Source organism: Schistocerca americana, chromosome 8 (genome assembly GCF_021461395.2).
Source record: "Schistocerca americana isolate TAMUIC-IGC-003095 chromosome 8, iqSchAmer2.1, whole genome shotgun sequence".
Taxonomy (NCBI): domain Eukaryota; kingdom Metazoa; phylum Arthropoda; class Insecta; order Orthoptera; family Acrididae; genus Schistocerca; species Schistocerca americana.
Window position 1 is genome coordinate 224,042,835 of NC_060126.1, and position 26,511 is coordinate 224,069,345.

The 26,511-nt window shown below is 45.3% G+C and overlaps 1 pseudogene; it reads left to right on the forward strand.

Annotated features, from left to right (window-relative positions):
- The first annotated feature begins 11,314 nt into the window (after positions 1–11,314).
- On the forward strand, positions 11,315–11,432 carry LOC124546143 (annotated as a pseudogene).
- Positions 11,433–26,511: the final 15,079 nt, after the last annotated feature.

Genomic DNA, 26,511 nt, shown 5'->3' on the forward strand with positions numbered 1-26,511 from the left:
CCAGGCAACATGTTTCCAGTCATCAACAGTCCAATGTCGGTGTTGACGGACCCAAGCGAGGTGTGAAGCTTCATCTCGTGCAGTCATCAAGGGTCCACGAGAGGCCCTTCTGCTCCGAAATCCCATATCGATGATGTTTCATTGAATGGTTCGCACGCTGACACTTGTTGATGGCGCAGCATTGAAATCTGCTGCAATTTGCGGAAGACTTGCACTTCTGTCATGCAGAACAATTCTCTTCAGTTGTCGTTGCTCCCGTTCTTGCAGGATCTTTTTCAGTAGCATTGATATCCGAGATTTGATGTTATACCGGATTTCTGGTATTGACGATGCACTCGTGAAACGGTCGTGCGGAGAAATCCTCACTTCATCACTATCTCGGAGATGTTCGGTGCCATCGCTCGTGAGCCGACTATAACACCACGTTCAAACTCATCTTGATAACCTGCTATTGCAGCAGCAGTAACCGATCTAACAACTGCACCAGACACTTGACGTCTTATATAGGCGATGCCTATCGCAGCACCGCATTGTGCCTGTTTACACATCTCTGTATCTGAATACTCATGTCTATACCAGCTTCTTTGGCGCTTCCGTGTGCTTGCATGAAGGTCGGGATAAGGTAAAGCTGTTAGCACTAACGATCTGTCAATCATGACCAGCAGTTGGGAATGGCATTTCCATCGAAAATTTTTTTTCGTTGATTCGTCAAATGTATGAAATGTTTCGTAGCGACGAATTTACAAATCAAATCAAATTGCGCAGTTTGTCTACAGTTTCAAGTTTTGTAACTCATGGCAAACATTTCAGAACCTCAGACTTAATAGTAGTCCAACGAACTACTGTTACTCCTGTTTCATGTTTAGCTGACAGTATGGAGAGCACCGAATGATTATGCGCAGCAACCAAGTGTATAGGATAGTACAGTGTGAAACATAGGTATAATTTTTTCGGGGTACGAGAGTAAAAAATATTGAAATCTGTTTTTCGTGAGAATACTTTATCTACAGGTTGTCCTAGAAAGAAAATCAACTGGAAACACAGCATAAAGTGGTGCTACTTGACCAATTGGTATGGGATGTGTGAACCTGCGTTGTTTTCCAAACTCAGCGTTTAAGCTGTCGTAGCAATACAATAAGATATATGAAAAAGAACAACAAAAGTTACTGTAACTGAACGTCATGCGACCGCAAGTAATGTGTAATCTGTACTCCAGGCCACCTAGAACTCGTTTTCATCGAATTTAATCCATGTAAAATAATCAAGGGTGGAGTGAGAGAGAACTGTTGTAAGATAATAATATTTGAACTGCCAATATAATAATATTTATAATGCAGCTGGGAAAGTGCAATGCTGGAGATACTAAACAGATAAGTAATTGCAATCACTCTATTCAAACATCAGAAAGTGGGTAGGTGCACTTGTAGAATACTTGAAGACGTCGGAAGATTCTGGCTGGATTGCATTGAGGTTAGACAGAGATTCCGAAATCACATGTGGAGAGTATATTTAAGTTTGAGGGGATCGTCCAGAATAATCAGTGTGGAGAGAAATAGGATCCTGTAGCACTGAATAATGATGGGATGCATCTGAGGTTCTCTAAGGCTGTAGACACAGCAACAATGAACTACACAGTAGGCTGTTCAGATGAAGAGGAATGAACATATCTGAAAATGGCAGTCGCGGAAGTCGGAGAAACCAACATATCGATAAGGAATGTCGCTGCGAAGGAGCATTGGGTAACAGGTTTATGGATGTAGGAAGGAGCTACAAATACGTTCAGTGGAAGACTGGAATGCACCAACATAAGAGAAATAAAAAAGAAGTGCAGGAAATCGAAGGCGTAGTGGTTGCAAGAGAAATCTAAATAAATACAAAATTAATAGCCGCAGGATAGATAAGGCACACAGAAAAGTCTAAACTAGATTTGATGGAATTAGAGGAAAACGCTCTAATGAGTACAGAATATAGATTGAGAGTAAACGGGAGACTGACGAAAGTAATGATGCATAGCAGAAATGACGTTAGCAATAAATTTAAAATGAAAATTGGTGACCATGAAGCAGACAAACGTAAGAATTATATTGCCTTGAGTGCAGAATAACACATAACGGACGAAGCAAAAGGGACATAGAAAGCAGTTCTGACCAAAGGAAGCCCATAGGCGAGAAACATGTACTTAGTTTGAGGAAGGAATTTCCGAGTATAATAGTGCATCATGGACGGTGGAAAAAGTAGGAAAGAAGTAAAGTGTTCAAGATGTAATTCTATAAATGTTGCAAAATAGGTAGACTGGTAAGATAAGGAATGTGGGGGTTCTGCAAAGAATCGCCATAGGAAAGAAATTGTAGGAAACAGTCACAACAGGAAGATACAGGATGGTTGGACATGTGTAGAGCCTTAGCAATAACTATTAACTATCTTGGTACTAGATGGACCTGTAAGGGGGCGGGGGGGGGGGGGTTAGTGGAAGAGGGAAGGGATGCGGGGGAAGACGGCGACTGGAATACATCCAATAAATAATTAAGGATGTGGACGTTGGGTGCATATGCTACTTCGAGACGAAGGGTAACTCATGAGCCACAGGAAATCACTGAGGCTGACGGTTACTCACAAAATAAATACAGAAATAAATAAAAAAGGATGTAAGTGGGGATCATGATTACACATTCTGGGAGCAGTTTGCGAAAATAGCGGGAAATAGATAACCCTATGAGGGTGGCTGTTGGTGAGCCAAACGCATGAGCTCTTACCACAACGTCTTAAAAAATGGCTCTGAGCACTATGGGACTCAACTGCTGTGGTCATAAGTCCCCTAGAACTTAGAACTACTTAAACCTAACTAACCTAAGGACATCACTCACATCCATGCCCGAGGCAGGATTCGAACCTGCGACCGTAGCGGTCGTGCGGTTCCAGACTGTAGCGCCTTTAACCGCTCGGCCACTCCGGCCGGCACACAACGTCTTAGCTCACGTAATGTGCAAGGCAAACACCACGATGTATTTTGTACCGGTATAACTAAATACAAGGAAGTACGTGGTATCTAGTGACAGATATGGAAGGCAGTAGCATTGCTGACGGAAATCCATAGCATTCGACTATGATTTGGTAAAACGAATATTTTCGGAGTAATACCTAGTCCCACAAAAGTTTTCATTTAGAATTACATTTATTTAAGACCTTTCAGTATAATCAGTTTTTATTGCTAGAATACATTTCTTTATGGAATGTACGTAATTTTTTTATAGTCACGATTGTTGCAGCAGTTGTGAGGATTCTTTTTGTTTTTAGGCGGCGAACCAGAGACATGATAGCAAATAATACCCGACAGACCTGATTATATGAAGATAGAAGAAAATTATGACTGCCAACAACTAAATAATAAATGGCTCTGAGCACGATGGGACTTAACATCTGTACTCATCAGTCCCCTAGAACTTAGAACTACTTAAATCTAACTAACCTAAGGACATTACACACATCCATGCCCGAGGCAGGATTCGAACCTGCGATCGTAGAGGTACGCGGTTCCAGACTGAAGCGCCTAGAACCGCACGACAAGATAATAAATGCAGTAAACAATGTACACAGATTTTACAAATGTTGTTACACTCTTATATATTTTTTTCAACTAGAAATAAATGTCAGCCTTTTTGCGTAGCTACTATTAGTCGTAATTACTTGCGTTCAACCGCTCTGAAATAAAATAAGGGTACAGCACTTTTGGCTGGGAGTCCCTTTTCGTGGAGTCCGACCGCCGGGCGCAACCCAAGTTACTGGACGCCAGTTTGGCGCCTTGCTCGCCTGTGAAGATTAACTTCAGCCATTTCAATAGCAGGAGACAGAGTTGTACCTGAAATATAGTATAGCTAGGAACTCGTGATGTTTCCTGATCAGTGTTTCAATTTACTGAATGATTTTTGGTTTTATGCAGGAATGCACAACAGAAAACAGTTTTCTGCATTTCCTATAGTTTTTGTAGTCGTAACATTTCAGGATAGGTTTAGTGTAACATTTGCAGATATTACGAGTTCTACTTATTTAAGTGAAGTGTAATCTTCTAAGCCATTTCGAAGAGTAACGTTCCAGATACAGAATTTTATAGTGCGTAAAATTCTGCATAATTTTTAAAATAGTTTCATAACATGTGGCGGTCATGCTGTTCTTCATCGGCCGTGCAACATTTTGTAACTTGAAACATGCAATGGAACGCGTTATATCTGGAAATGAACAAAGTTTTTTTTATAGTGTTTAACAATGTTTCCTGTCTTGAAAATGGAAATATGTGTACGTTGCTAGTAGCTTCTACTTCGAAATGGTTTTGACTTATAGCTGTATCATCATCATCATCATCGTCATCGTCATTTAAGACTGAATATGCCCTTCAGCGTTCAGTCTGGAGCATAGTCCCCCTTATAAAATTCCTCTATGATCCCCTATTCAGTGCTAACATTGATGCCTCTTCTGATGTTAAGCCAATTACTTCAAAATCATTCTTAACCGAATCCAGGTACCTTCTGCTTAGTTTACCCCGACTCCTCCTAACCTCTACTGCTGAACCCATGAGTCTCTTGGGTAACATTGCTTCTCCCATGCGTGTAACATGCCCCCACCATCTAAGCCTGTTCGCCCTGACTGCTACATCTATAGAGTTCATTCCCAGCTTTTCTTTGATTTCCTCATTGTGGACACCCTCCTGCCATTGTTCCCATCTACTAGTACCTGCAATCATACTAGCTACTTTCATATCCTTAACCTCAACCTTATTGATAAGGTAACCTGAATCCACCCAGCTTTCGCTCCCATACAACAAAGTTGGTCGAAAGAATGAACGGTGCACAGATAACTTAGTCTTGGTACTGACTTCCTTCATGCAGAAGAGACTAGATCGTAGCTGAGTGCTCACTGCATTAGCTTTGCTGCACCTCGCTTCCAGTTCTTTCACCATGTTGTCATCCTGGGAGAATATGCATCCTAAGTACTTGAAACTGTCCACCTGTTCTAACTTTGTTCCTCCTATTTGTCACTCAATCCGTTTATATCTCTTTCCCACTGACATTACTTTCGTTTTGGAGATGCTATTCTTCATACCATAGTCCTTACATTTCTGATCTAGCTCTGAAATATTACTTTGCAAACTTCCAATCGAACCTGCCATCACAACTAAGTCATCCGCATATGCTAGACTGCTTATGTTGTATTCACATATCTTAATCTCACCCAGCCAGTTTATTGTTTTCAACATATGATCCATAAATAATATGAACAACAGTGGAGACAGGTTGCAGCCTTGTCTTGCCCCTGAAACTACTCTGAACCATGAACTCAATTTACCGTCAACTCTAACTGCTGCCTGACTATCTATGTAAAGACCTTTAATTGATTGCAAAAGTTTGCCTCCTATTCCATAATCTCGTAGAACAGACAATAACTTCCTCCTAGGAACCCGATCATATGCCTTTTCTAGATCTATAAAGCATAGATACAATTCCCTGTTCCACTCGTAACAGTTCTCCATTATTTGTCGTAAGCTAAAGATCTGGTCCTGATAACCTCTAAGAGGCCTAAACCCACACTGATTTTCATCCAGTTTGTCCTCAACTAATACCCGCACTTTCCTTCCAACAATACCTGAGAAGATTTTACCCACAACGCTGATTAAAGAGATACCTCTGTAGTTGTTACAATCTTTTCGTTTCTATGTTTAAAGATTGGTGTGATTACTGCTTTCGTCCAGTCTGATGGAGCCTGTCCTGACTCCCACGCTATTTCAATTATCCTGTGTAGCCATTTAAGACCTGACATTCCACTGTATTTGATGTTCCGACTTAATTTCATCCACCCCAGCAGCTTTATTGCACTGCAATATATTGACCATTTTCTCCACTTCCTCAAATGTGATCCTATTTCCATCATCATTCCTATCCCATTGTACATCGAAATCTGACACATTACTGATCGTATTTTCACCTACATTGAGCAACTCTTCAAAATATTCCCCCCATTTGCCCAAGGCATCAACAGGATTCACCAGCAGTTTTCCTGACCTGTCCAAAATACTTGTCATTTCCTTCTTACCTCCCTTTCGAAGACTGCTAGTTACGCTCCAGAATGGATTTCCAGCAGCTTGACCCAAAGTCTCCAACCTGTTTCCAAAGTCTTCCCAAAATTTCTTCTTCGATGCTGCAATTATCTGTTTGGCTTTGTTCCTTTCATCAACATAACTTTATCTGTCTACCTGACTTCTAGTATGCAGCCATTTTTGATACGCTATCTTTTTCCTTTTACAGGCTGCCTTGACTGTGTCATTCCACCAACCTGTTTGCTTCATCCTACCTTTACACGCTGCTGTTCCAAGACATTCTTTAGCCACTTCTAGTACTGTGTCCCTGTACCTTGTCGATTCCTTTTCCAATGACTGTAATTGACTACATTCAACTAACTGGTACCTTTCTGAGATAACTGTTATGTACTTGTGCCTGATTTCCTTATCCTGAAGTTTCTCCACTCTTATCCCCCTACATATGGAGCTGACCTGCTGCACTTTCGGCCTCACAATACCAATTTCACTGCAGATTAAATAGTGATCAGTGTCATCAAAGAATCCCCTGAATACACATGGGTCCCTCACAGCCTTCCTGAATTCCTGATCTGTTATTATATAGTCAATGACAGTTCTGGTTACCCTGCGTTCCCAAGTATACCGATGAATGTTCTTATGTTTAAAAAAAGGAATTTGTGATTACTAAGCCAATACTGGCACAGAAATCCAAGAGTTGTTTCCCGTTCCTGTTGGCCACCATATCCTCTCCAAATTTACCCATAACCTTTTCATACCCTTCTGTTCGATTTCCAATCCTGGCATTAAAATCACCCGTGAGCAGAACACTGTCCTTGTCCTTTACTCTAACAACTACGTCACTGAGTGCGTCATAAAAACTGTCCATCTTATCTTGATCTGTCCCTTCACAATGCGAATATTCTGACACAATCCTAATTTTCTTGCTAGACACTGTCAAATCTATCCACATCAGTCGTTCGTTTACGTACCTTATTGCAACTACGCTGGATTCCATTTCTTTCTTGATGTAAAGCCCTACACCCCATTGTGCTATTTCTGCTTTGACTCCTGACAGGTAAACCTTGTATTCTCCCACTTCCTCTTCTTTCTCACCCCATACTCGAATGTCACTAACAGCTAAAACGTCCAACCCCATCTTACTTGCAGCCTATGCCAACTCTACCTTCTTCCCAGAGTAGCCCCCATTGATATTAATAGCTCCCCATCTCGTTACCATTCGTTTGCCGAGTCGTATCTTTGGAGTCCCTGGTTTGTCAATTAGAGGTGGAACTCCGTCACCTCCAAAGATCCGAGGCATTTTGCTCTGACTGTTGCCAGCATCATAGCTGTTTATTGATAACATTTCTGTTTGATTTGATTATACGCTGATTATTCGTGTGTGGTAGAGTAACAATGAAACACAGATTATTTCATACATTTTTGAGAAGATTTTCCCGATTGCAACACTTTTAAATTTGAACAGATTGTTTGTTTCTTGCTTCATGACCATATCGTAACTTGGAATAGGTTGCCATATTTGGAAAAAAACCTTGTTTTTCCCCAGTAATTTTTATAATTTCAGAAAAATACTGCAGGGCACGCGGGACTGCCGACGTTTAAGAACGGAATAAGAAAATGAAGGTCCCGAGTTCGAGTCTCGGTCGGGCATACAGTTTCATTCTACCAGGAAGTTTCAAATATGTTAAACCTTGGAAGGAGCAACCGACTTCACCTACAACTGGACATTGAAATAATTCGGTGGTGAAAGCTGAAAATTTGTGCTAGACAGGACTCGAACTCCGATCTCCCACTTAACTTGAGCGATTGATTGCCTTAGCCGTTTTGGCCAACCGACCCAAATTCCAAACTTCTTCCATGCTAGTGGCGTCCACTCTCCGCCTACCTACTTTCACGCCGTGAATCCTGTAATCTCGCAAGATGCAGAGAGCAAGGGCCTGTTATGCATCCGCTCTGAATTTATCAAGTCGGTCATGAATCAGTGGATCCCGCATGTCAACAGAGGACTGTCAAGCTGGTGGAGGCTCTGTAATGGTGTGGGCCTTGTGCAGTGGAGTGATATGGGACCCCTGATACGTCAAGATCCGATTCTGATAGGTGACACGTACGTCAGCGTCCTATCTGATCACTTGCGTCCATTCATGTCCATTGTTCATACCGACGAACTTGTTCAAAATACCAGAAGGACAATGCGACATCCCACAAATCCAGAACTGCTATAGAGTGGCTCCAGGAACACTCTTCTAAGTTTAAACATTTTCGATGGCCATCGAACTCCCCAGACATGAACATTGTTGAGCATATCTAGGATGCCGAGACCTCTCGTACTCTTACGGATTTATGGCTAGTCCTGCAGGATTCGTGATTTCAGTTCATCTGCACCTACAGCTGCATCATATTCCGCAAGCCACCTAATGGCGGAGGGTACTTTAGATACCAGTATCTGATCCCTCCAACCCTGTTCCACTCGTGAACAGTGCGTGGGAAGAACGATTGTTGGTAAGCCTCTGTATTGGTTCTAATTTCTCGAATGTTCTCCTCGTGGTCAATACGCGACATGTATGTGGGGGGAAGTAATATGTTGTCCAACTCCTCCTGAATAGTGCTGTCCCGAAATTTCAATAGCAAGCACGAATCTCTCCGTGATGCACAAGGCCCCTCTTGTGACGTCTGCTAGTGGACTTCTTTTAGCATGTCCGTAACGCTCCCTCGCCAGCTAAACGATGCCCTGTGGAAAAGCGCCGTTCTTAGTTGGACCTTCTCCATCTCCTCTATCAGTTCTACCTGATAGGGATCCCAGATAGATGAACAATACTCAAGAATCGGGCGAATAAGCACCTTAACAGCCACTTCTTTCGTGGATGAGTTACATTTCCTTAGATTCTTCCGATGAATCTGAGTCTGGTGTCTGCTTTTCTCACTATCTGTGTTATGTGCTCATTCCACTTAAGGTCGCTCTGGATAGTTACGCCTAGATACACTCCTGGAAATTGAAATAAGAACACCGTGAATTCATTGTCCCAGGAAGGGGAAACTTTATTGACACATTCCTGGGGTCAGATACATCACATGATCACACTGACAGAACCACAGGCACATAGACACAGGCAATAGAGCATGCACAATGTCGGCACTAGTACAGTGTATATCCACCTTTCGCAGCAATGCAGGCTGCTATTCTCCCATGGAGACGATCGTAGAGATGCTGGATGTAGTCCTGTGGAACGGCTTGCCATGCCATTTCCACCTGGCGCCTCAGTTGGACCAGCGTTCGTGCTGGACGTGCAGACCGCGTGAGACGACGCTTCATCCAGTCCCAAACATGCTCAATGGGGGACAGATCCGGAGATCTTGCTGGCCAGGGTAGTTGACTTACACCTTCTAGAGCACGTTGGGTGGCACGGGATACATGCGGACGTGCATTGTCCTGTTGGAACAGCAAGTTCCCTTGCCGGTCTAGGAATGGTAGAACGATGGGTTCGATGACGGTTTGGATGTACCGTGCACTATTCAGTGTCCCCTCGACGATCACCAGTGGTGTACGGCCAGTGTAGGAGATCGCTCCCCACACCATGATGCCGGGTGTTGGCCCTGTGTGCCTCGGTCGTATGCAGTCCTGATTGTGGCGCTCACCTGCACGGCGCCAAACACGCATACGACCATCATTGGCACCAAGGCAGAAGCGACTCTCATCGCTGAAGACGACACGCCTCCATTCGTCCCTCCATTCACGCCTGTCGCGACACCACTGGAGGCGGGCTGCACTATGTTGGGGCGTGAGCGGAAGACGGCCTAACGGTGTGCGGGACCGTAGCCCAGCTTCATGGAGACGGTTGCAAATGGTCCTCGCCGATACCCCAGGAGCAACAGTGTCCCTAATTTGCTGGGAAGTGGCGGTGCGGTCCCCTACGGCACTGCGTAGGATGCTACGGTCTTGGCGTGCATCCGTGCGTCGCTGCGGTCCGGTCCCAGGTCGACGGGCACGTGCACCTTCCGCCGACCACTGGCGACAACATCGATGTACTGTGGAGACCTCACGCCCCACGTGTTGAGCAATTCGGCGGTACGTCCACTCGGCCTCCCGCATGCCCACTATACGCCCTCGCTCAAAGTCCGTCAACTGCACATACGGTTCACGTCCACGCTGTCGCGGCATGCTACCAGTGTTAAAGACTGCGATGGAGCTCCGTATGCCACGGCAAACTGGCTGACACTGACGGCGGCGGTGCACAAATGGTGCGCAGCTAGCGCCATTCGACGGCCAACACCGCGGTTCCTGGTGTGTCCGCTGTGCCGTGCGTGTGATCATTGCTTGTACAGCCCTCTCGCAGTGTCCGGAGCAAGTATGGTGGGTCTGACACACCGGTGTCAATGTGTTCTTTTTTCCATTTCCAGGAGTGTAATTTATGCTACACACGGTCTCCAGCTGTTTGTCATCAATAGTGTAGCTGTACAGTAATGGATTTCTTTTCTTATGTATGCGCAATATGTTGTATTTACTTATGTTCGGGGTCGACTGCCAGAGCCTGCACGATTCATCAATTCTCTGCAGGTCGTTCTGCAAATCATTACTATCTTCTGGCGTAGCTACTTTGGTATAGACAAATGCATCATCTGCGAATAGCCGAAAAGAACATCCGACGCTTTCTACTATATCATTCGTATATATTGTAAACAGAAACGGTCCTATCACACTTCCCTGTGGTGCTCCGGATATTACCTTTACATCTGTCGATTTTGTTCCATTAAGAACGACGTGATGAGTTCTGTCTGCAAGAAAGCCTTGAATCGAATCGCAGGTCTGCTATGATACTCCGTAAGCTTGTATTTTTTTCATTAAACGGCAATGCTAGACGTTGTCAATTGCCTTACTGAAATAAAAGAACACGACATCAACCTGAGCGCCGTTGTCCACTGCGCTGTGGATCTCATGGAGGAACAGAGCGAGCTGAGTTTCGCAGGATCTCTGTTGATTTTTGTAGAGGAGATGTTCATTTTCCAAAAAGTCATAATTGTTGAGCATCCAGTTCCCTCCAGCACTACTTCACACATTAATCGAGTCCGCGCCACGTCCTGTTGCAGCAATTCTGCGTGCTCGCGGGGGCCCTACGCGATATTAGGCAGGTAAAAGGATAGATGTCGTGTGACTAAGACCTCCCGTCGGGTAGACCGTTCGGCGGGTGCTAGTCTCGATTTAATGCCACTTCGGCCATGTGGCTAGGACCTCCCGTTGGCAACGGCCTTGCCCTAGTGGATACACCGGTTCCCGTCAGATCTCCGAAGTTAAGCGCTGTCGGGCGTGGCCGGCACTTGGATGGGTGACCATCCGGGCTGCCATGGGCTGTTGCCACTTTTCGGGGTGCACTCAGCCTCGTGATGCCAACTGAGTAGACACTCGACCGAATAGTAGCAGCTCCGGTCTAAGAAAACCATCATAACGACTGGTACAGCGGTGTGCTGACCACACGCCCCTTCTGTCCCCGTCCTCAACTGAGGATGATAGAGCGGTCGATGGTCCCGATGGGCCACTTGTGGCCTGAAGACGGAGTGCTAGGGCCTCCCGTCGGGTAGACCGATCGCGTGGTGCAAGAATCGAGTTGGCGCCACTTAGCCGACTTGCGTGTCGGTGGGGATGAAATGATGATGATTAGGACACCACAACCAGTTCCTGAGCGGAGAAAATCTCCGACCCAGCCGGGAACCGAACCCGGGCCCTTAGGATTGACATTCTGTGGCGCTGACCACTTTTTTTTGTTCGTTAATGTTCGTTGCGTTTGGTCTGGGCGGACGTCATAGGACATCCGTTCAAGTTGGTCGTTGTTTCCTTTACTCAGCTTTTTATTACAGAGGGCCAGCGCCTTTCTGACCGAACACCATGAGCTTCCGTGCCGGTGGCCACTCAGCTACCGCGGGCGGACGTAAGCACGTGTACCAGTTTGACTCCTCATATATATATATATATATATATATATATATATATATATATATATATATATATATATATATACTGCAGGAATCGCTAAAGGCGAAAGTCTGAAAAGTGTCCCAAGGTACAACATTCTCCCTTTCGCGATAGGATGCAGTTACACTTTCAAGAGACAATAGTCTCATCATGATGTTGTTCATACTCAGTTTGTAGCGATCATTAAATGAAAATTAGACAAAATGAACTAAAAAGTACATTGGACTATGGCTACTGGTCTTCCGTATCATCTACCACTTCACAACGACCCGTATTCCAAAGTGTTCCTTATTTTGCTTTACTTCGGCCTATGTTATTTAATGAACTAAGTGTGATCACTCTGGTCATGATAACATCGGATCCTGAAAGCGTAGTTAAACTGCACAAGGGACTGTTAAAGTTTCATAATTGTGGTACATTTTCATGAAAGAATGAATCATTTTTGTTGCGTCTTCATGGTTGGTAAGCTTCGTTATTCCAAGGATCGTAAAAATAATTTCAGGAAACTAAAGCGTGCAGTTAATTGTTGACAATCGTCTAAATTGGTTGCTGTGTCGACTGCAATTGAAAATGGAGAAAAATCGAGTTTCGTGCTGTTATCAAGCATTTTCACTTGAACGTTTGGAGTGCCACAAACATCGAAACATGAATGGATGAAGTTCACTCGGACTCTCCACCACTACTGACGACCAAACTTACGTCTGGTAAAACGTTTAAATACGTTATCTGCCGATGGTTAATGGCAATCCTCAACACCTTGCCCCCACTCTTGTGACTGTTGATGAAACCCGAATCAGTCGCTACGAGTCAAAACGACAATCAAAACAATGAACAAAGACTGGTGAAAGTGCACCAAAGAAGGCGAAGATAATTTTATCAGCTGGTAAGGCGTTGGATACTTTTTATTCAGATACCTAAAGAATTATCATCGGAGATACTTGGAACCCGGTTTTTCTACATTTTCAGTAGCAGTCGACAAAGTGACCAATTGAGACGGCTGTCAGAAATTTACTGTACGCTGTAATTTTTTTGAAATTCTTTATCGGATTCTTGGAATAATGAAACTTACTAACCATAATTGGACCCTAAATTGCTTCATTGTTGGATCGTTTGAAACATGCGCTGGCTGAGAAAAAACCAAGGTTGGCATGCAAAAGGTGCTTTCCACGCTCCTTGCAACACAGCAGCGATAAGAATGGCAAAAGTACAAGAATTGGGCTTTGAAATGATCCCTCGTCCAAACTATTCACCAGGGTTAGCCCCAGGTGACTTCTTGCCTTTACATAACTTGAAAAGTTGGCTTGCTGGGAAGAAAGTTTCATCAAGTGAGGAAGTGATAGATGTAGTTAACGAGTATTTTGCAGTCTGGCAGAAGCTATGTCTCCGATGGGCTGAAGTAGCTGGAGGATCGCTGGACCATGTGTAGATCCCTCAAAGGAGACTATGTCGAGGATGAAGGTGAGTTCTTCAAGAAACAAACATTTTTCTTGCTCCTTTACGATTCCACCCTCTTAATTGTTGCTGCAGCAACCACCATCTCACAAGGATAACAATAAACTGAAGCTATTAATTTGTGAATCCATATCCACACCATATTTGTTTGAGTGTAGCTGCATCGCGCTGAGGTAACGAGGCAGCAGCTCGCGATTTTTACTGAGCCATTACGGTAGAGAGCGTGCAGTGTCCACACCCTGCACGAAGTCTCTCGCGGACGCTGCAAGCGACAGCTGCGCTCCCTAGGCCTCTTAATATCACCGCAGCTGTCGGCGGGTTGCACCATTCGGGCAGCAGCGCCAGCGGCGGTGACAGCGGCAGTAGCCAGAGGCGGCGTCAGCTGGCGCGACCGCAGAGCGGCGGCAGGCACTACACGGGGTGTCGGCGCCAGTCCACCAGGGCAGCGCGCGGCCGCGTCCAATTACTGGTCGCCGGTCTGCGGGGAGCTCAGGCGCGGCGACCTCGGCCGCGTTTCTCATTACCCCTGCCATACGTGGCCTCCCCTCCCTACCCCCCCCCCCCCCCCAACACACACACACTTCACAACGGCGCCCCGACCCATTCGGTCGGGCGACGCTCTTGTTGGAGGTCGATCGCGCTGCTGTGTGCTGATGACGTTGCGGCAGTTGACAACGAACGGCGCAGCGACCGCAAGAAGCAACTTTGGTGAACGGTGGGCTCGTTTAGAACAAGGGAAAAGCTATTACCACGTTCGGCCTACTCAGAGGTGACGTCAAAACAATGTTACTTGCCCAGTAGCACATATGCAGTAAGCCGAAAGTCACACTGGCACCAGGTTCGCCATCGCCTGAGTGGACTCTCGGAAATCGCAGAAACAGCTATTTAAGATGCTCTCTTACCCTCGGAAATAGCAGTGTATACCAAACATTTGTGACAAGCAATACAAATGTCCAAAACAAAATTATCACTTCCTGGAAGATTAAAACAGTGTGCAGTACCGAGACTGGAATTCGAGACGTTTACATTTCGTGGGAAAGTCTCAGCCGCTTGAGCTACCAAAGCTCGACTCACGGCCCTTCCTCGTGGCTTTACTTCCACTTTACTGCCGGCCGCTGTGGCCCAGCGGTTCTAGGCGCTTCAGTCCGGAACCGCGCTGCTGCTACGGTCGCACGTTCGAATCCTGCCTCGGGCATGGACGTGTGTGATATCTTTGGGTTAGTTAGGTTTAAGTAGTTCTAGGTCCAGGGGACCGATGACCTGAGACGTTAAGTCCCATAGTGCTTAGAGTCATTTGAACTACTTTACTGGAGTTGAGGCACTGGCGAAAGTAAACCTGTGAGGAGGGGCAAGAGTCGTGGTTGGGTAGCTAAAGCGATTGCCGGCACGGTAGCTCAGCGTGTTCGGTCATAGGGGTGGCTGCCTTCTGTAATACAAAAAACTGAGTGAAACCATCAACGATGAACTCAAAAGGGTGTGACCTGTGACGTCCGCCACGACTAACGCAGGAAAAAAAAGAAGAAAAAAAAGTTGATGAACACGTGCCTGCGAAAGGCAAAGGTCCCGAGTTCGAGTCTCTGTCCAGTACAAACTGTAATCTGCCAGGAAGTTTCATATCAACGTCATTATTGCTCACTTCATTAGTAGCAATTTATGCTGTACTCTTTATCTTCTTACGTAACCACATCTTCGGAAAGCGCTACATAATTCAGAAAACACAGACAAATATTTGTGACAGACCAGAATACAGTTGTCACTGCTATTCGTTTGACTCGCAACTGTACCATCCTTCGTTTTCTGATAAGATGTCACAAAATCAAAGAAACTAATTCCTGAGAGAGCGTACTCTCTTATGTAAATAAAAGTAGATTATTGCAGAAGATATTTGTAAAGCACTGAGATGAGGAAAGTCAAGCGGTAGCAATATCCACACATATAAATGGCGGGAGTATCGCGTACATGAGATACAAGAGGGTAGTGATTTTTCGGAGCTGTCATTTGCACTCAGGTGAAAAGGTTTCCGACGTGATTATGTCGCCAACGGGAATTAGCAGACTCTGAACAGCAAATGGCAGGTCGAGCTAGACGCATGGGACAATCCATTTCGGAAATCCTTAGAGAATTAAATACTCCGAGATTCACAGTGTCAAGAGTGACCCGAGAATTACAAATTTCAGGCAGTATCTCTAACAACGGACAACGCAGTGGCCGATGGTCTTCACCTAACGACCGAGAGCAGTGGCATTAGTGCAGTCATTGCTAACAGACAAGCAACACTGCGAGAAATAAACGTAGAAATCAATGTGGGACGCATCACGAACGCATCCATTAGCACAATGCGGCGAAATGTGTTGGTAATGACCAACGTGAGTGCCCATACTAATAGCGCTCCTTCTCTGCTCGTTACCATATCGGTTACCTTAGACGACTCGAAAATCATGGCCTGTTCAGGTGAGTTCCGATGTCAGTTGGTATGGGCTGACTGTAGAGATTGGGTGTAGCTCAGAACCCACGAAGCCTAGCGCCAAGTTCTCAACAACGCCTTATGCAACGTGATGGTGGCCCCTGAATGGTGTGCTCTGCGTTTACTCGGAGTAGATTGGGTCCTCTCGGCCAACTGAGACTTTAAGTGACTGGAAATTGTCGTGTTGGACTACTTGCAGCCATTCATGGACATCATGTTCTACATCTACATTTATACTCCGCAAGCCACCCAACGGTGCGTGGCGGAGGGCACTTTACGTGCCACTATCATTACCTCCCTTTCCTGTTCCAGTCGCGTATGGTTCGCGGGAAGAACGACTGTCTGAAAGCCTCCGTGCGCGCTCTAATCTCTCTAATTTTACATTCGTGATCTCCTCGGGAGGTATAAGTAGGGGGAAGCAATATATTCGATACCTCATCCAGAAACCCACCCTCTCGAAACCTGGCGAGCAAGCTACACCGCGATGCAGAGCGCCTCTCTTGCAGAGTCTGCCACTTGAGTTTGTTAAACATCTCCGTAACGCTATCACGGTTACCAAATAACCCTGTGACGAAACGCGCCGCTCTTCTTTGGATCTTCTCTATCTGCTCCGTCAACCCGATCTGGTACGGATCCCACACTGATGAGCAATACTCAAGTATAGGTCGAACGAGTGTTTTGTAAGCCACCTCCTTTGTTGATGGACTACATTTTCTAAGGACTCTCCCAATGAATCTCAACCTGGTACCCGCCTTACCAACAATTAATTTTATATGATCATTCCACTTCAAATCGTTCCGCACGCATACTCCCAGATATTTCACAGAAGTAACTGCTACCAGTGTTTGTTCCGCTATCATATGGTCACACAGTAAAGAATCCTTCTTTCTATATTCTCGCAATACATTACATTTGTCTATGTTAAGGGTCAGTTGCCACTCCCTGCACCAAGTTCCTATCCGCTGCAGATCTTCCTGCGTTTCGCTACAATTTTCCATTCTTTCTATATACTCGCAATACATTACATTTGTCTATGTTAAGGGTCAGTTGCCACTCCCTGCACCAAGTTCCTATCCGATGCAGATCTTCCTGCGTTTCGCTACAATTTTCTAATGCTGCAACTTCCCTGTATACTACAGCATCATCCGCGAAAAGCCGCATGGAACTTCCGGCCCTATCTGCTAGGTCATTTATATATATTGTGAAAAGCAATGGTCCCATAACACTCCCCTGTGGCACGCCAGAGGTTACTTTAACGTCTGTAGACGTCTCTCCATTGATAACAACATGCTGTGTTCCGTTTGCTAAAAATTCTTCAATCCAGCCACACAGCTCTTCTGATATTCCGTAGGCTCTTACTTTGTTTATCAGGCGACAGTGCGGAACTGTATCGAACGCCTTCCGGAAGTCAAGAAAAATAGCATCTACCTGGGAGCCTGTATCTAATATTTTCTGGGTCTCATGAACAAATAAAGCGAGTTGGGTCTCACACGATCGCTGTTTCCGAAATCCATGTTGATTCCTACATAGTATATTCTGGGTTTCCAAAAACGACATGATATTCGAGCAAAAACATGTTCTAAAATTCTACAACAGATCGACGTCAGAGATATAGGTCTATAGTTTTGCGCATCCGCTCGACGATCCTTCTTGAAGACTGGGACTACCTGTGCTCTTTTCCAATCATTTGGAACCTTCCGTTCCTCTAGAGACTTGCGGTACACGGCTGTTAGAAGGGGGGCAAGTTCTTTCGCGTACTATGTGTAGAATCGAATTGGTATCCCGTCAGGTCCAGTGGACTTTCCTCTGTTGAGTGATTCCAGTTGCTTTTCTATTCCTTGGACACTTATTTCGATGTCAGCCATTTTTTCGTTTGTGCGAGGATTTAGAGAAGGAACTGCAGTGCGGTCTTCCTCTGTGAAACAGCTTTGGAAAAAGGTGTTTAGTATTTCAGCTTTACGCGTGTCATCCTCTGTTTCAATGCCATCACCATCCCGGAGTGTTTGGATATGCTGTTTCGATCCACTTACTGATTTAACGTAAGACTAAAACTTACGAGGATTTTCTGTCAAGTCGGTACATAGAATTTTACTTTCGAATTCACTGAACGCTTCACGCATAGCCCTACTTACGCTAACTTTTACATCGTTTAGTTTCTGTTTGTCTGAGAGGTTTTGGCTGCGTTTAAACTTGGAGTGAAGCTCTCATTGCTTTCGCAGTAGTTTCCTAACTTTGTTGTTGTACCACGGTGGGTTTTTCCCGTCCCTCACAGTTTTACTCGGCACGTACCTGTCTAAAACGCATTTTACGATTGCCTTGAACTTTTTCCATAAACACTCAACATTGTCAGTGTCGGAACAGAAATTTTCGTTTTGATCTGTTAGGTAGTCTGAAATCTGCCTTCTATTACTCTTGCTAAACAGATAAACCTTCCTCCCTTTTTTTATATTCCTATTAACTTCCATATTCAGGGATGCTGCAACGGCCTTATGATCACTGATTCCCTGTTCTGCACATACAGAGTCGAGAAGTCCGGGTCTGTTTGTTATCAGTAGGTCCAAGATGTTATCTCCACGAGTCGGTTATCTGTTTAATTGCTCGAGGTAATTTTCGGATAGTGCACACCGTATAATGTCACTCGATGCTCTGTCCCTACCCGTCCTAAACATCTGAGTGTCCCAGTCTATATCTGGTAAATTGAAATCTCCACCTAAGACTATAATATGCTGAGAAAATTTATGTGAAATGTATTCCAAATTTTCTCTCAGTTGTTCTGCCACTAATGCTGCTGAGTCGGGAGGTCGGTAAAAGGAGCCAATTATTAACCTAGCTCGGTTGTTGAGTGTAACCTCCACCCATAATAATTCACAGGAACTATCCACTTCTACTTCACTACAGGATAAACTACTACTAACAGCGACGAACACTCCACCACCGGTTGCATACAATCTATCCTTTCTAAACACCGTCTGTACCTTTGTAAAAATTTCGGCAGAATTTATCTCTGGCTTCAGCCAGCTTTCTGTACCTATAACGATTTCAGCTTCGGTGCTTTCTATCAGCGCTTGAAGTTCCGGTACTTTAACAACGCAGCTTCGACAGTTTACAATTACAATACCGATTGGTGCTTGGTCCCCGCATGTCCTGACTTTGCCCCGCACCCGTTGAGGCTGTTGCCCTTTCTGTACTTGCCCAAGGCCATCTAACCTAAAAAACCGCCCAGCCCACGCCACACAACCCCTGCTACCCGTGTAGCCGCTTGTTGCATTTAGTGGACTCCTGACCTATCCAGCGGAACTCGAAACCCCACCACCCTATGGCGCAAGTCGAGGAATCTGCAGCCCACACGGTCGCAGAACCGTCTCAGCCTCTGATTCAGACCCTTCACTCGGCTCTGTACCAAAGGTCCGCAGTCAGTCCTGTCGACGATGCTGCAGATGGTGAGCTCTGCTTTCATCCCGCTAGCGAGACTGGCAGTCGTCACCAAATCAGATAGCCGCCGGAAGCCAGAGAGGATTTCCTCCGATCCATAGCATCACACATCATTGGTGCCGACATGAGCGACCACCTGCAGATGGGTGCACCCTGTACCCTTCATGGCATCCGGAAGGACCCTTTCCACATCTGGAATGACTCCCCCCGGTATGCACACGGAGTGCACATTGGTTTTCTTCCCCTCTCTTGCTGCCATATCCCTAAGGGGCCCCATTACGCACTTGACGTTGGAGCTCCCAACTACCAGTAAGCCCACCCTCTGCGACCACCCGGATCTTGCAGACTGAGGGGCAACCTCTGGAATGTTGACATGTTCCCAAAGGTTGGAAGTGTTATGGATGACAATGCGCCATGTCACCAAACCACAGCTGTTCGCGATTAATTTGAAGAAAATTCCGGACAATGCCAGCAAATGATGTGACCACCTAGATCACTCGACAAGAATCCCAACGAAAACTTATGGTACATAATCGAGAGGTCGGTCCATGCAAAAAATCCTGCACCGGCAACACTTTCGCACTTATGGATGTCTGATAACGTAGTATGGTTCAGCGTTTCCGCGGGGGATTTCCAATGACTTCTTGGGTCCACGTTGCGTCGAGTTGCTGCACTACGGTGGGCAAATGGAGGTCCGATGCGATATTACGAGGTATCTCATGACCCTTGTCATCCTAGTGTACATGCACAAGAGGGTCTCAAAATGTGTAAAAACACTAAGATGAAACGAAATACTATCATACGACAGCACGCAAACTACACTACTGGCCATTAAAATTGATACACCACGATTATGAAGTGCTACAGACGCGACATTTAACCGACAGGATGAAGATGCTGTGATATGCAAATCATTAGTTTCTCAGAGCATTCACACAAGGTTGGCGCTGGTGGCGACACCTACAACGTGCTGACATGAGGAAAGTTTCCAACCGATTTCTCATACAGAAGCAGCAGTTGACCGGCGTTGCCTGGTGAAACGTTGTTGTGATGCCTCGTGTAAGGAGGAGAAATGCGTACCATCACGTTTCCGACTTTGATAAAGGTCGGATTGCAGCCTATCGCGATTGCGGCTTATCGTATCGCGACATTACTGCTCGCGTTGTTCGAGATCAAATGACTGTTAGCAGAATATGGAATCGGTGGGTTCAGGAGGGTAATACGAAACGCCGTCCAGGATCCCAACGGCCTCGTATAACTAGCAGTCGAGATGACAGGCATCTTATCCGCATGGCTGTAACGGACGGTGCAGCCACGTCTCGATCCTTGAGTCAACAGATGGGGACGTTTGCAAGACAACAACCATCTGCGCGAACAGTTCGACGACGTTTGCAGCAGCATGGACTATCAGGTCGAAGACCATTACCGCGGTTACCAAATGGTTCAAATGGCTCTGAGCACTATGAGACTTAAATCTTTGGTCATCAGTCCCCTAGAACTTAAAACTACTTAAACCTAACTAACCTAAGGACGTCACACACATCCATGCCCGAGGCAGGGTTCGAACCTGCGACCGTAAATGTCGCGCGGTTCCACACTGTAGCGCCTAGAACCGCATGGCCACTGCGGCCGGCACTGCGGTTACCCTTGACGCTACGTCACAGACAGGAGCGCCTGCGATGGTGTACTCAACGACGAATCTGGGTGCACGAATTGCGAAACGTCATTTTTTCGGATGCATACAGGTTCTGTTTACAGCATATTGATGGTCACATACGTGTTTGGCGACATCGCGGTGAACTCACGTTGGAAGAGTGTATTCGTCATCGCCATACTGGCGTATCACCCGGGGTGCCATTGGCTACACGTCTCGGTCACCTCTTGTTTGCATTGACGGCACTTTGAACAGTGGACGTTACATTTCCGATGTGTTACGACCCGTGGCTCTATCCTTCATTCGATCCCTGCGAAACCTTACATTTCAGCGGGATAATGCACGACCGCATGTTGCAGGTTCTGTACGTGCCTTTCTGGATACAGAAAATGTTCGACTGCTGCCCTGGTCAGCACATTCTCCAGATCTCTCACGAATTTAAAACGTCTGGTCAATGGTGGCCGAGCAACTGGCTCGTCACAATATGCCAGTCACTACTCTTGATGAACTGTGGTATCGTGTTGAAGCTGCATGGGCAGCTATACCTGTACATGCCATCCAAGCTCTGTTTGACTCAATTCCCAGGCGTATCAAGGCCGTTATTACGGCCAGAGGTGGTTTTTCTGGGTACTTACTTCTCAAGATCAATGCACCCAAATTGTGTGACAATGTAATCACATGTCAGTATAATATATTTGTCAGTATAATATATTTGTCCAATGAATACCCGTTTATCATCTGCATTTCTTCTCGGTGTAGCAATTTTAATGGCCTGTAGTGTAACTTCATTCCACGTCTGGAATCACGACGTGTGGCCAAACACGTGTGTTTTTCAATTTCAGAACTGTTTATTTTAGCATCTCCTGTGAGTTTCCGCTGTCAATGTGTCGTTAACTGATATTTGCTTATAAGAAATCGTACCAAGGGTGACGTGTTTGTGGTAAATTTCCATTGTTGCTTTATTTGGAAATAGAACTCAACTTAGAATACAAGAACACCGAAATACAACGAAATTAATTCATCCTGACGTCATTTCCCAATCGCGTGCCGCTACTTTGTCCCTTAATGGCAAGGTATATCTTTTCTTCTAATAATTTCCGGGTATGCAGCCGGATCCCGTCGACATTCTGCCACGATATCTCGGCCCAGAGACGTCCGGCCGTCATCAGGTGAGTACACAACTACTGAAGAGCCCAGGTGCAGTCTCTGGGCCGAAATATCGAGGCAGACTGTCAACGGGATCCGGAACCACGCGGCTGCTACGGTCGCTGGTTCGAATCTTGCCTCGGGCATGGATGTGTAGTTAGGCTTACGTAGTTCAAAGTCTAGGGGACTGATAACCTCAGATGTTAAGACCTAAAGTGCTAGAGTCATTTGAACCATTTTCTTCATTTACAGAGATTGATGCCTCAACGCTATTATTATAACAGGGGATTTGAAAAGACCATTCAAGGGTTCGTGCAATCATCAAAGCGTTTGCGATGTGAATTTCAGTTTGTGGTCTTGTCCTGGTGAAATATGTCGTTAGTTAACCTGATAATCGAGAGTGAGACAACACCATTCTTCTACATACTGGCAAGCATTCAACGTCCCTTCAACATGTACAAAATCAGTTCTGTTTAATACTCCTTGCCTCCATGATTCAAGAAGCTAGAATTTTATGTGTCTCGAAGTTCGCTGCTTCCTGTGACTTTTGACAGGAGGTCTACGAACTCGTTGGCCCTCATCTGACCTACTGTCGCCAACGTTCAGTTTTTACGGGATAAACTATGTGATCAAAAGATCTGTACACCCCAAAAAACATACGTTGTTCGTATTAGTAGCACTGTGCTGCCAGGTACTCCATATAAGCGACCTCAGTAGTCATTAGACGTGAGAGAGCAGAATTGGGCTCTCCGCGGGACTCACGGACTTCGAACGTGATCAGGTTACAGGGTGTCACTTGAGTCATACGTCTGTACGCGAGATTTCCACACTACTAAACATCCCTAGGTTCACTGTTTCCGAAGTTGACTGACAGAGACCGCCGACAGTTGAAGAGGGCCGTAATATGCAATAGGCAGACATCTATCCAGAACATCACACAGGAATTCCAAACTGCATCAGGATCCACTGCAAGTACTATGACAGTTAGGCGGGAGGTGAGAAAACCTGGATTTCCGCGTCCAGCAGCTGCTCATAAGCCATACTTCATACCGGTAAATCCCAAACGACGCTCGCTTGGTGGAAGGGCGTAAACATTGGACGAGAAACGTTGTGTGGAATGACGAATCACGGAACAAAATGTGGCGATCCGATGACAGGGTGTGGGTATGGCGAATGTCCGCTGAATGTCATCTGCCAGCGTGTGTAGTGCAACAGTAAAATTCGGAGGCGGTGGTGTTACGGTGGTCCTGTACTTAATGGATGGGGCTTGCAGCCCTTGTTGTTCTGCGTGACACAGCACAGCACAGGTCTATATTGATGTTTTAAGCATTTTCTTGCTTCCCAACGTTGAAGAACAGTTCGGGGATGTCAATTGCATCTTTTAACACGATCGAGCACCTGTTTATAATTCACGGACTGTGGTGGCGTGGTTTCATGGTTATAACATTCCTGTAATGGACTGGCCTGCACAGAGTCCTCGCCTGAATACTATAAAACACCTATGGGATGTTTTGGAACGCCAACGTCGTGCCAGACCTCACCGATCGACAACTATACCTCTCCTCAATGCTGCACTCCGTGAAGAATGGGCTGCCATTCCTCAAGAAACCTTCCAGCACCTGACTGAATGTCTGCCAGCGAGAGCGAACGCTGTCATCAAGGCTAAGGGTGGTCCAACACCATACTGAATTCCAGCATTACCGATGGAGTGCGGCACGAACTTGTAAGTCATTTTCAGCCAGGTGTCGGGATACCTTTGATCACGTAGTGTGTCTCCTGCTTTCTGACGCATCTTTCAGTATCTGACCGTGTGACATGACGGACTATTTGAGAATCAGTGAATGCTTTCGGTCGCAAAGAGGATTACAATTGCGCGGGGTCCAAAACGCAGATTTTGGGGTAATGCGTCTCTGGCCATAACAAAGAGGAGCGCGCCGGCAACTGGCTGACTGAACGATACGCTCCCATCAAATTCAAACCATTGGGCGTGACGTCAATCCTACTGCTAACATGCACAATCGCTTCTTTTATATGCTTCGCGTTTGAGCACCTACAGTGAAAATTTTTACTAAATCTGCTGAGAGCTTACTCAATGTTCTTAAGCTGCTAAGTGAAATTGGATGCAAGTGAAGTTGCTTAAACTGCTGAGTGAAACTGAATGTATTCTCACTTTCCTTGTTTTTATCATTTCAACACTGACGTACAGAATTTTCTATGACAATCAGAACTCAAACTTTTCCTACTCATTAATTACTCACAATATTCAACGGTAACGCGATCAGACTGCTTCCAAATTAACTCAGAAGAATGACCCTGAATAAGAAGAAATCCTAACAATTAACTATACATTACATAAGTCACTTACCTCGCAAAAATGTTCATTACACAAGCTACTGCAATGTAGCGAGTGCCAGTACAGCCAGCTAAATAAAAGATTCTAACTACTGAAGGCTCTAACTACTAATAGGCATGTGGTTAACAAAGAAAGGATTTTGTTGCAGAGCAAATACTGTATTTACCTTAATAATGTGACAACCAGTTCTAAAAAGAATTTGATGTGTGATATCTTGCTTACACTATTGTTTTAGTAAGTGTTTGGAGCAGTCATAATTAATCTACAGCTACAGTATGCGATTGTTGCCGTATCACAGTTCGACTGCCTCACTATCAAGTAAAGATTATTTCTGGCTATGAAACGAGATAGTAGCATCGCAAGTCTTGTAAACTGTATTGCCTTTAAAGTTGAACCTGTAACATATATAGCAAACTACCGGCCTCGTGATTCCGCGTGTGGGACAGAAGTCGTGTAAGGTTGTATTAAACTGTTGTAAGCAATCATTTACACAGATCGTCGAGAATCCTGATGTGTAGCAGTTCAAGTTTATATTGTACCCTAAGAAAGTAGATATTGGTCACTGGAGCTAAGTATCTGTACTCTTACAGGTACGTAAAGCCTGTTTACAAATTATGTGTCGCATGCCTATACTTATTCGATGATAATGCGGAGCAGAAACATTTCAAATCGTCCGAGCTTCTGTGCTCTAAAAAGTAAACTTAAAAAGTACGATGTTGTCTAACAAATTGTGCCACCAGTTTTCTTACATGTAAACGTCAACAAATATTTAGCATCACCCGTTCCTACACTACGAAAAAGAAACCCATTTGTGGAATGGGAAAATCGTCTGTTAGCCAAGAGAGCTTTTCAAAGCTCTCCTGAGGTACCTCAATACGTGGTGGATTGTTCCCTTGCTCGGATGCAGGCTTGAATCTATCATGCTATACTATGGGTAGATCATCAAGCCCAAATCAAATCCTAAATGTCTCATACTTCACCGGTGATTCAACATAATTTGCGCAGAGTACGTAGTCCTTATCGATGTCCAAAACCAGCTCGTTTTAATCAATCCAATAAATGTTCCAATCTGTTCATGTCACTCTATCCTGCTGAGTCTAGAATGATGGAGGAACATGTTCACGAGAACAGCACAATGATCACGAGAGTCATCTTCCAGCAAGATCAAACTTTCACCAAAATTTCGGTGATACGGTCCCACCGTTGGTTGCACGACTCTTCGTTGCAACGTGGACGAGTGAGATAGCCTTCAGCAACAGGTGTAAAGCGGCCTATGTAATGCCAGCTCAGATCATCACTCCAGCACCATCTTGTTGCAGATGTCGCACACATTGTTGGAGGCGTTAGATATTATCAGGAACAAGTTGCCTGTAAATGAGCGGGGTCCAAACAGATATGAGTTTCGCCCAGAAACAAGACCCGACGCCGATTCTGGGGCGTCCATCCTCTATGATTTCTTGCCCATCTGTAAGGAGTTCCTGGTGTGTGGTGAACAATTTAGTGCCCGCCGTAGTCACCGGGAATGGAGATCCACATTATGCAATTGTGTCCTTCAAGTTTGATGTGGTATAAGATGTCCTTCAGTCTCTTAGAACGCCGAATTCAGTCATGGAACACAGAGCCTACGCTACCTTTGATACGATCATCCTCAGCATCTGGCGAACGTGGACTGCCTGTGCAATGTAAGTACTCAGTCCTTCAGCTCAGCTGAAACCGATTGCATGTGCGCTTCTCACCACTATGACTCTACTACATATCGAGCATCTTCCTTGATTGACGAACCTTCCGTGTATAACGTGATGATGCAGGACCGATCATTGGCAGATAATGTAATCTTATTTTGATAACTCTGAGTGATGTCCTTCTGTTTTCCTTCAGTTTTCTACTAAAACATTATGGGTTTCTGTAAAATGTTCAGCGGCATGTACAACCAATTGGGACCTTATCATTCCAGTTTGGAACTTTG